General features: G+C 37.9%; 1 non-coding gene across 1 annotated transcript; it reads right to left on the bottom strand.

The window, feature by feature from the left end:
• Positions 1 to 6,391: 6,391 nt before the first annotated feature.
• Trnaa-ugc (transfer RNA alanine (anticodon UGC)) lies at positions 6,392 to 6,467 on the bottom strand. The gene has a single exon. It is a non-coding gene; the product is annotated as a tRNA-Ala (tRNA).
• Positions 6,468 to 8,360: the final 1,893 nt, after the last annotated feature.

Here is an 8,360-nt window from a genome sequence, read left to right as displayed (position 1 = left end):
ACCATTCACCCCAGCTTATCTCATACTCCAATTCCTAACTCTTCCTCAGTCTGTTCTAATTTCTGACTGTGTGACTCATTTTTCCTCTTACTGCCTTGCCTCACCCTAGGATCTGGCACTTGGTATTAGTCTCCAACTTGAACCTTTTACAGTCCTCTCTGGCCAGTCATGAGAATCCCTGCTCTGCTATGCTACTCTTATCCATGGGAGAGTGCCCCAGTGGGACCAGTCTTCTCCTCGAGTCCTAATACTTTCATAAAGACCCCTGTGGAAGATAACCCTGCCCAGTATACCCAGTCCTGGGAGCAGAACTCAGATTGGAGAGATTTGTGATTCCTTGATATCTCTCCCTGAAAGAACAGAAAACAAATGGAAAGGAAAGAATCTGATTGCTCAATCACTATATTCAGAAGAGCCAACTGCATTTCTACATTATCTAAAAGTACATGAAGAAGAAAAGTAATGGTTCCTAGTATAAGACATTTAGTAGTTCTTCTCAAATTTGAAGAATTACTATTTATTTCTCTCTCTCCTTCATGTCCACATCTTAACAGCCCACCCATTGATTAATTGCCAACATTGTAAAATATGCCCTCTATATGTGTCTTGGATCCATCTTTATTGCATGAGCTATTTGCAACCATATCCTAATAACTGGTGTCCCTGCCTCTAGTGTTTCCTTCTACCCACCACCCTGCCATCCCACGCCCCTCACCCTCTGCCAATCCATTCTCCATGCTGCCACCAAAGGAATCTCTTTTTTTTTTTCGGTAGTGGGGATTGGACACAGGGGCCCTTTATCACTGAACTCTATCTCCAGCCCCTTTTTAAATTTTGAGACAGGGTCTCACTAAGTTATGGAAGCTGGTCTTGAATATGCCATCCTCCAGCCTCAGCCTCCCAAGTTGCTGGAATTATAGGTGTGTGCCTCCATGCCTGTTCCAAAGGAATCTTTCTAAAACAAAGATCTTATCATGTTTCTCTCCTTGTTAACATTTTCCCCTTCCATGTATTATGTATCTCATTGTTATTTTATATGTATGTATGTATGCACATATTTTTTATTTTTCAAAATTTTTATTTTAAAGTATAATGGCAGGGTACAGAAAGTTATAACATAAAAGCAATTCAAACACAATTTTTGTCTCCTTTCAAGTGACTCTCATTATTTTTTTTCTTTGTTCTAATTAATTATACATGACAGTAGAATGCATTTTGACACATCATTGTATATATATTTAATTAGAACAATGATACCTATTCTATCTGTACTGTATTTTAGAGTGATTGCATTATTTTTACAACCCTATCACTTAGATATTATTTAATCTCTCCATATTAGGGGAATATACTTTTTACTTAGAGTAAATGGTACATGGTTAAAAATTAAATTTGTATTGGATCTCTTTGGGTTAATGAATAGATTAGGTAATCCTAAAGAAAATTCAAAGTTTCAGTTCCAGAGAATGAATTCTGTAAGTCTTATTTGAATGCTGGTACATTTCAGTTGTTTAAACCATGCAATTACTGAGGTCAAAGTTGGTGGTTCAATTCTCATTTGTTTAAGTTAGCCTCATTGAGTTTCACGGACATAGTCTGTAACCCTAACCTCAGTCTGTTATTTCACAATTGCAGTTCCCAGTGGAACCTGGATAAAAGGATATGGATAAATCTATACCATGACTCCATCCTTATTACTTGAAAATGTAAATACACTGATAGCTCCACAGGGTTACATAGGTTTATATAGGATTTGGTATGTGCAGTTATACAAAGAAAGATCAGTAACAACCATTTAGGCAAAGAGATAGCATGCTTCTCCAAAATGGTGTGGCGAAGAACCAGAAGGATACTCTATAAATATCTAATTCTAGTAGTAGTTTTCTAGTTAGATGACTCTAATAATGCTAGTTCTATTTCTACTGATGGCTTATGTAACAATTATTAATGTAACTTCAAATAAACCCTGAATAATTCTACTTATTAATTTCTATATTCGTTCTGGAATGAATAATTCAATATTGTCCAACTTAAAGTAGCTTTCACATTCACAGAAGTTATGAGCATCATGGCTCAAATGTATATGCAGATGGCATAGCAAGTAGCCTATGTGATAGCACTGAGAAGGCCCTGACCTGGAATTTTCAGATTCCTTCTTATTTGCAAGAATCCACTGAAAATATGCAATTATCTATGAAAGGAGTAGCAAATCATCATCAGTCATTATCATTTAGGCATGAATTAATTTATCAGATTTGTTCCACCATAAGAAGTGCCTTAAGAAGACACCTTACCAGTATATTTTGAAGGGAACATAGTGGAGACAAAAGATCACGTTCCCAAAGAACAGACTTAGGTTGTATCCACAGATGAAACAAAGCTAGAGGCAGAAGCAAACATTACCTAACTCACCTAGTAACTGTGTATGATCTTTGATCAACCAGTAAAAACAAGATGCCATTCCTTCACAAAAACAATACAGGAGGAGAGGATATGGTGCATACTTCTTTTCAGGGCAAGATACCCCTGATGACCATTTCAAAGGTCATGTTTATTATTATTTGTGTAAATTTTTAATGACTGTTGAGACAAAAATATTTTGTTTGTGTCCTTCTTGGACCCAAGGACATTTTTCTTGTTAAAAGTCTGCTGATTAGCAGATAAACAAATCTCAAATCACTGAGTTCCAACTTTTGCTTTATTAGAACATAAACAATGAGCCCTTACCTATGTGACTAAAAGCAGGCCAAAATACCAGTTTTGATGGAATGTTAAAAGTATGGCTGTTAACTGTCACCTGCACAATAACCCCTGACAGCATTTCCTGCTTGGCAGCACAGGGGAGAGGGTTGGAGAGTGTGGGTGATTGACTTGTCATCTTGACTTGTCATTAGGACTTGAAAAATTCTTTCTGCCTACCTGTCCTGCACAAGTAACATTTTCTTTAATTATGAGACACATCATATGAATAACTAGTTCTAAGGAACAAAGTCATGATTTGGTTCTGCTAGGTTTGAGAAATGTAAGTCTTTAGGGACCGGGGGTATTGCTTAGTGGTAAAGTGTATGCTTAGCATGTTAAAGGCCCTGAGTTCAATCTCCAGTGTGCAGGCTCTCTCTCTCTCTCTCTCTCTCTCTCTTTCTCTCCCTCCCCCCCATCTCTCTGTCACACACACACAAGAAATGTAAGTATTCAAGTAACATAATAATGGTTAGCATTTGTATATTGTACCTTCTAACACATCATGCATGTTTACATACATTATCACATTAAATACCTATCATATGTGACATAGATAAATTTGCTTCTATTGTGAGAAAACTGAGTTTCCAGACTTAAAAAGATTTGTTTCAGACCTCACAGCTGACAAGTGCTGAGCATTTCAGCTTCAACCCCAAATTCTAGTCCATTGGCATCACAGCTGATATTGATTTACATAATCAACATCTACCAGGGTTCCCAGTCTGCAATTCTTGTGTCTGACCTATCCTTCAAATGCTTTTTTCTATTAGTCATGAGTTGTTATTAATTTTGCTTCCATGGTGGTTGTGAATCTATCCACTACTGAACTTCCTATCCCCACTTCTGGTACTCTAGCATAGGCTACCATTATTTCCCTCCTGGATTATTGCAATAGATTCCTATTTGGTCTGTTTGTGATCTTCCAAAATGTGCTCCAGGTTGCTGCCAGAGTGAGCTATTTAGATGTACAAGTCTGAACATGATGTTTCTGTGCTTAAAATCATTCGGTGGTTCCCGACACCTTCAGAATGAATTCTCAGTCCTTAGAATGGCCCTGCTTCATCCCTGCTTCCCTTTCTCCTTCTTATACACCCTATTCTCTGACAAAAACTAGCACTCTTCTCCCTGAATATCTTGCAATGTTTTTCTTCCATTCTATTGGAAAAAGTTCTTCCTCCTTTTGTCTTTCTTATTATGGAGGACAGCCTATCAACAAATGTCTTCAGTGAAATTTTTATCACCCTGATGTAGTGCCTTTCATTTATGTCTATATAAATTCCTGCTTTGGCACTTAACAGGTTTAGTTATATTTGTTGATTTACATATTCATCTGGCCCACTAGACTGAGATAAGAGGGAAAGACATGTCTCATGGAACTTATTCTCAGCAATTTTGCTGACCACAGTGTTTGTAACATAATAGGGAGTTAAAATGTTAATAATATCAAACTCATAGCAATCATTACTTATGTACTGTATGCCCAGCTTTATGAAACAAAGTTAAGGTACTATGTCTGAGCTTTGCTGGAATGAGAATTGCGCAATTCCTCTTGCTAAGAAACAACATAAACCATTTTCTAATTGAGATTATATGACGCCGTCTACAGGAGTTCAGAAGATTTGAAACTAGGGAGGCTCTTTGCTACAGAAGTAATGATTACTTAGGAAGGGTCAACAGTAAGTGAATATTTACCATCTGGCAACTGTCATAGTACTCATTGTAAATCAGATTTAATAAACTCAAGTTCTTTTAAGGGAGAAGGTGGTTTGTATTATTTAGGGAGAATTTCCATCCCCCAGGAAAGTGACTCAAGGAAAAGTGCTTAGAAACTGAAACTGAATGCCTCCTAGTGTTGGGAAGCAGAATTCTACATGGCTGGGATATGATATGGTTGGAAGGCCTTCATTAAGGGAATCCATATACATTACCTCCATTGAGGAAAATAAACATGCTTGCTTTTCATTTTACCAGCCAGTTTGAATAAAATCTGGTAGACATGGGGTGTAACCCGCTAGGCTATCTCCTCTAAGTCAACACTGCTAATACTCTCAAATGGAATGTAGGCCAGTGGCTTTCCTTCTGGTTTTCACCTGCTACAAGAATATAGCAAACCTCCATCAATGTTTCCATCCATCATTAGGTAACTAACTGAGAAGCAAGAGCCCTTGTCTCTAAAGTGATTGTGAATAGTTACCCAACTACCACTACTGAAAGTTGGGAGTAGTTATTTTCATGTGGCCAGGTGAGGTGGTACCCACCCATGATCCCAGCAGCTCAGGAGGCTGAGGCAGGAGGATCATGAATTCAAAGCCAGCCTCAGCAACTTATTGAGGCCCTAAGCAACTCAGCTAGACCCTGTCTCTAAATAATATTTTTAAAAGGGCTGGGGATGTGGCTCAGTGGTTAAGTGCCTCTGGGTTCAATCCCTGGTACCAAAAAACATTATTTTCATGTGTAAATGTGGGCCCTTGAGTATTTTCTTGGTAGAGTTTAAGTAAATTGAATTATCTTCCAAATGTAGATGTGTAATTTCACTAATCATCAGGGAGATGTCAATCAAAACCACAATAAGGTACTATGTCATACCTGTCAGGATGGCTATTATCACACACACAAAAATGACAAGTGTTCAGGTGGATGTGGAAAAATTGGAACCCTTATACAAGATGATGGGAATGTGAAATGGTACAGCCACTATGAAAAACAGTATGAAGGTTCCTCAACAAATTAAAAATAGGGCTGAGGTAAACTCAGTGGTAGAAGGCTTGCCTAGCATGCATGAGGCCTTAGGTTCTATCCCTAGCATCACACACAAAATAACTAAAAATAAAAATATCCCATGATCTAGTAATCCCACTTCTGGGTATTTGTCCAAAAGAATTGAAATCAGGAGATATTAGCATTCCCATGTTCATTACAGCACTATTCACAATAGCCAAGATGTGAAAACAGGGGCTGTGTCTCAGTGGTAGGACACTTGCCTAGCATGTGTGAGGCACTGGGTTCAATCCTCAGCAACACATAAAAATCAATCAATCAATAAATAAACAAATATACTGTGTCCATCTACAACTAAAAAATATTTTTCAAAAAGATGTGAAAACAAACTAAGTGCCAGTGAACAGAAGAATGGACAAAGAATATGTGGTAAATATACATAATGGAATACTACTTAGCCTTTTTTTTTTTGTAACAGGGATTAAACCCAGGGACACTTAACCCCTGAACCACATCCCCAGCCTTTTTAAAATTTTTATTTAGAGACAGGGTCTGGCTGAGTTGCTTAGGGTCTCAATAAGTTGCTGAGACTGGCTTTGAATTCATGATCCTCCTGCCTCAGCCTCCTGAGATTCTGGGATTACAGGTGTGTGCTACCACGCCAAGTTAACCTTTAAAAACAAGGAAATCTTGGCATTGCAACAATAAGGATAGACCTTGAGAACATTATACTAAGTGAAATAAACCAGTCACTAAAGGACAACTACTGTACCACCCCATTTCTCTCTCTCTTTTCTTTGCTGAAATTAAAAAAAAAAAAACCTATTCTTAATTTAGGAAATGTCCAATTTTTCCTCTGATATTTTTCCAATTTAACCTTATCCAACCCTTTAGCAATGTCAGTCTTTTTCTTCTTTCTTTTTTTCTTTTTTGGGGGGGGTGCTGGGGATCGAACCCAGGGCCTTGTGCTTGCAAGGCAAGCACTCTACCAACTGAGCTATCTCCCCAGCCCCTAGTCTTTTTCATAAATGTTCAGTATACGTTCAACAACTGTTTTAAATTCCTTAGAAGTAATTTCCAGCACCCCCCCCCAAAAAAAACAGAAAAAAGCAAAAATAACAAAAAGACAAAAGAAAATCCCAAAATTCCATAGAAATAATAATTGCCTGAATTACATATTCCTTTTCACATATTTATTATTTCTGTTAATACATATTTATATCATGTAAATGAAGCATAGTTTGGATTAGTAAATTGTATCCCTAAATTCTTAATTTTGCTCAGTGGATAAGTCCAGAAAAAAATAGAAAGAGTGGGGTTGGGCATGGTGGCACATACCAGTAATCCCACAATTTGGGAGGCTGAGGCAAGAGGATCACAAGTTCAAGGCCAGTCTCAGCAACTTGGTGAGATACTGAAGCAACTTAGCAAGAACCTGTCTCAAAATTTAAAAATTAAAAAGGATTGGGGTAAAGTGCTCCTGGGTTCATTTTCCAGCGCACAAAAAAGAAAACAGAGTGGACAAGCTATGATAGTAGAATGTAGTCTGGCAGACAGATTTTCTGAGGAACAAAGAAACAGGGGGAAAAAACCAAGAATCTAAAGTAGAGGATCCTAGATGCATGGCAGTGAGTAATGCTAGGCAAAGCCTCCCTGGATATAAGATACTTATGTATCTTGTGTAAGATATAGAGAAAAGTTCATGGAGAGAGCAAGACTTGGATCATGAATTGGGGCGGGATCTTAAAAAGCAAAATTCATGGAGCAGAGTAGAGAGAATGTGCTGGGGATAAAGAGACTTACTGCATGGGCAGAAATGGGTTCCACTAGAAACAAATGTGTTCCATCTGGAGTTGAAATAAAACAGAACCTTACTTCTCCAGCAACCAGCATGAGAACCAAAGACAGTAGCTCCACCCTGGACTGGAGGGTGAAAATAAGTGAACCAACCAGAATCTTTATCACTCTAAGCCCTGCGATTAAAAAGGAATATCAGAATAGTCAAGAATGCAAACAATACTAAACGTTGGCGAGGACATGGGGGAAAAGGCACACTCCTACATTGCTGGTGGTACTGCAAATTGGTACAACCACTCTGGAAAGCAGTGTGGGGATTCCTCAGAACACTAGGGATGGAACCACCATTTGACCCACCTACTCTACCCCTTGGTATATATCGAAAGGATTTAAAATTGCATATTACAGTGACACAGCCACATCAATGTTTATAGCAACACAATTCACAATAGCCATGCTATGGAGCGAAACTAGGTACCCTTCAACAGATGAATGGATAAAGAAAATATAGTTTATATACACAATGGAGCATTACTCAATCATAAAGAAGAATGACCATGACATTTGCTGGTAAATGGATGGAAATGGAGAATATCATATAAGTGAAATTAGGCAAACTCTAAATCAAAAGTTGAATGTTTATCTCATATGTGGAAGCTATAGTAAAGGAAAGGGGGAGAGAAGGATAAGATTATATAAAGAATCAATCAAATACAAATTAATAGATGAGGGAAAGGAAATCAAGTAGAGTAGAAGAAGGGGAGGGGGGAGGCAGGGAGAGAAAAGGGGGGAATCATGAACTGAAATCGATTTGCATGCATGTGTCCATTTGTTGGGATGAACCCAACTACTATGTATAACTATAAAGTTCTAATTTTATTTTTAAAAAGGAATGCCAGCAGATAGATCCATTTGGGATCCACCCAGGCTGATATCTACGCAAAGTGAGTCAAAATGAACTGCATCTGAGGGAATCTTTACTCTGTTACATAGTACATAGCTTGAAAATTCTTTATATTGAAAATAAGTTTAGTTAGAAATCTTGTTTTTCTGATTCCCAGTAGGCAAGATGAAAGGAAAGAAATGCTGCTGGAAAATCCAGA

This window comes from Sciurus carolinensis, chromosome X (genome assembly GCF_902686445.1).
Source record: "Sciurus carolinensis chromosome X, mSciCar1.2, whole genome shotgun sequence".
In the NCBI taxonomy this organism is placed as follows: Eukaryota; Metazoa; Chordata; class Mammalia; order Rodentia; family Sciuridae; genus Sciurus; species Sciurus carolinensis.
Note: the sequence above shows the minus strand (reverse complement) of the source record. Positions and strands in the feature narration are given on the sequence as shown.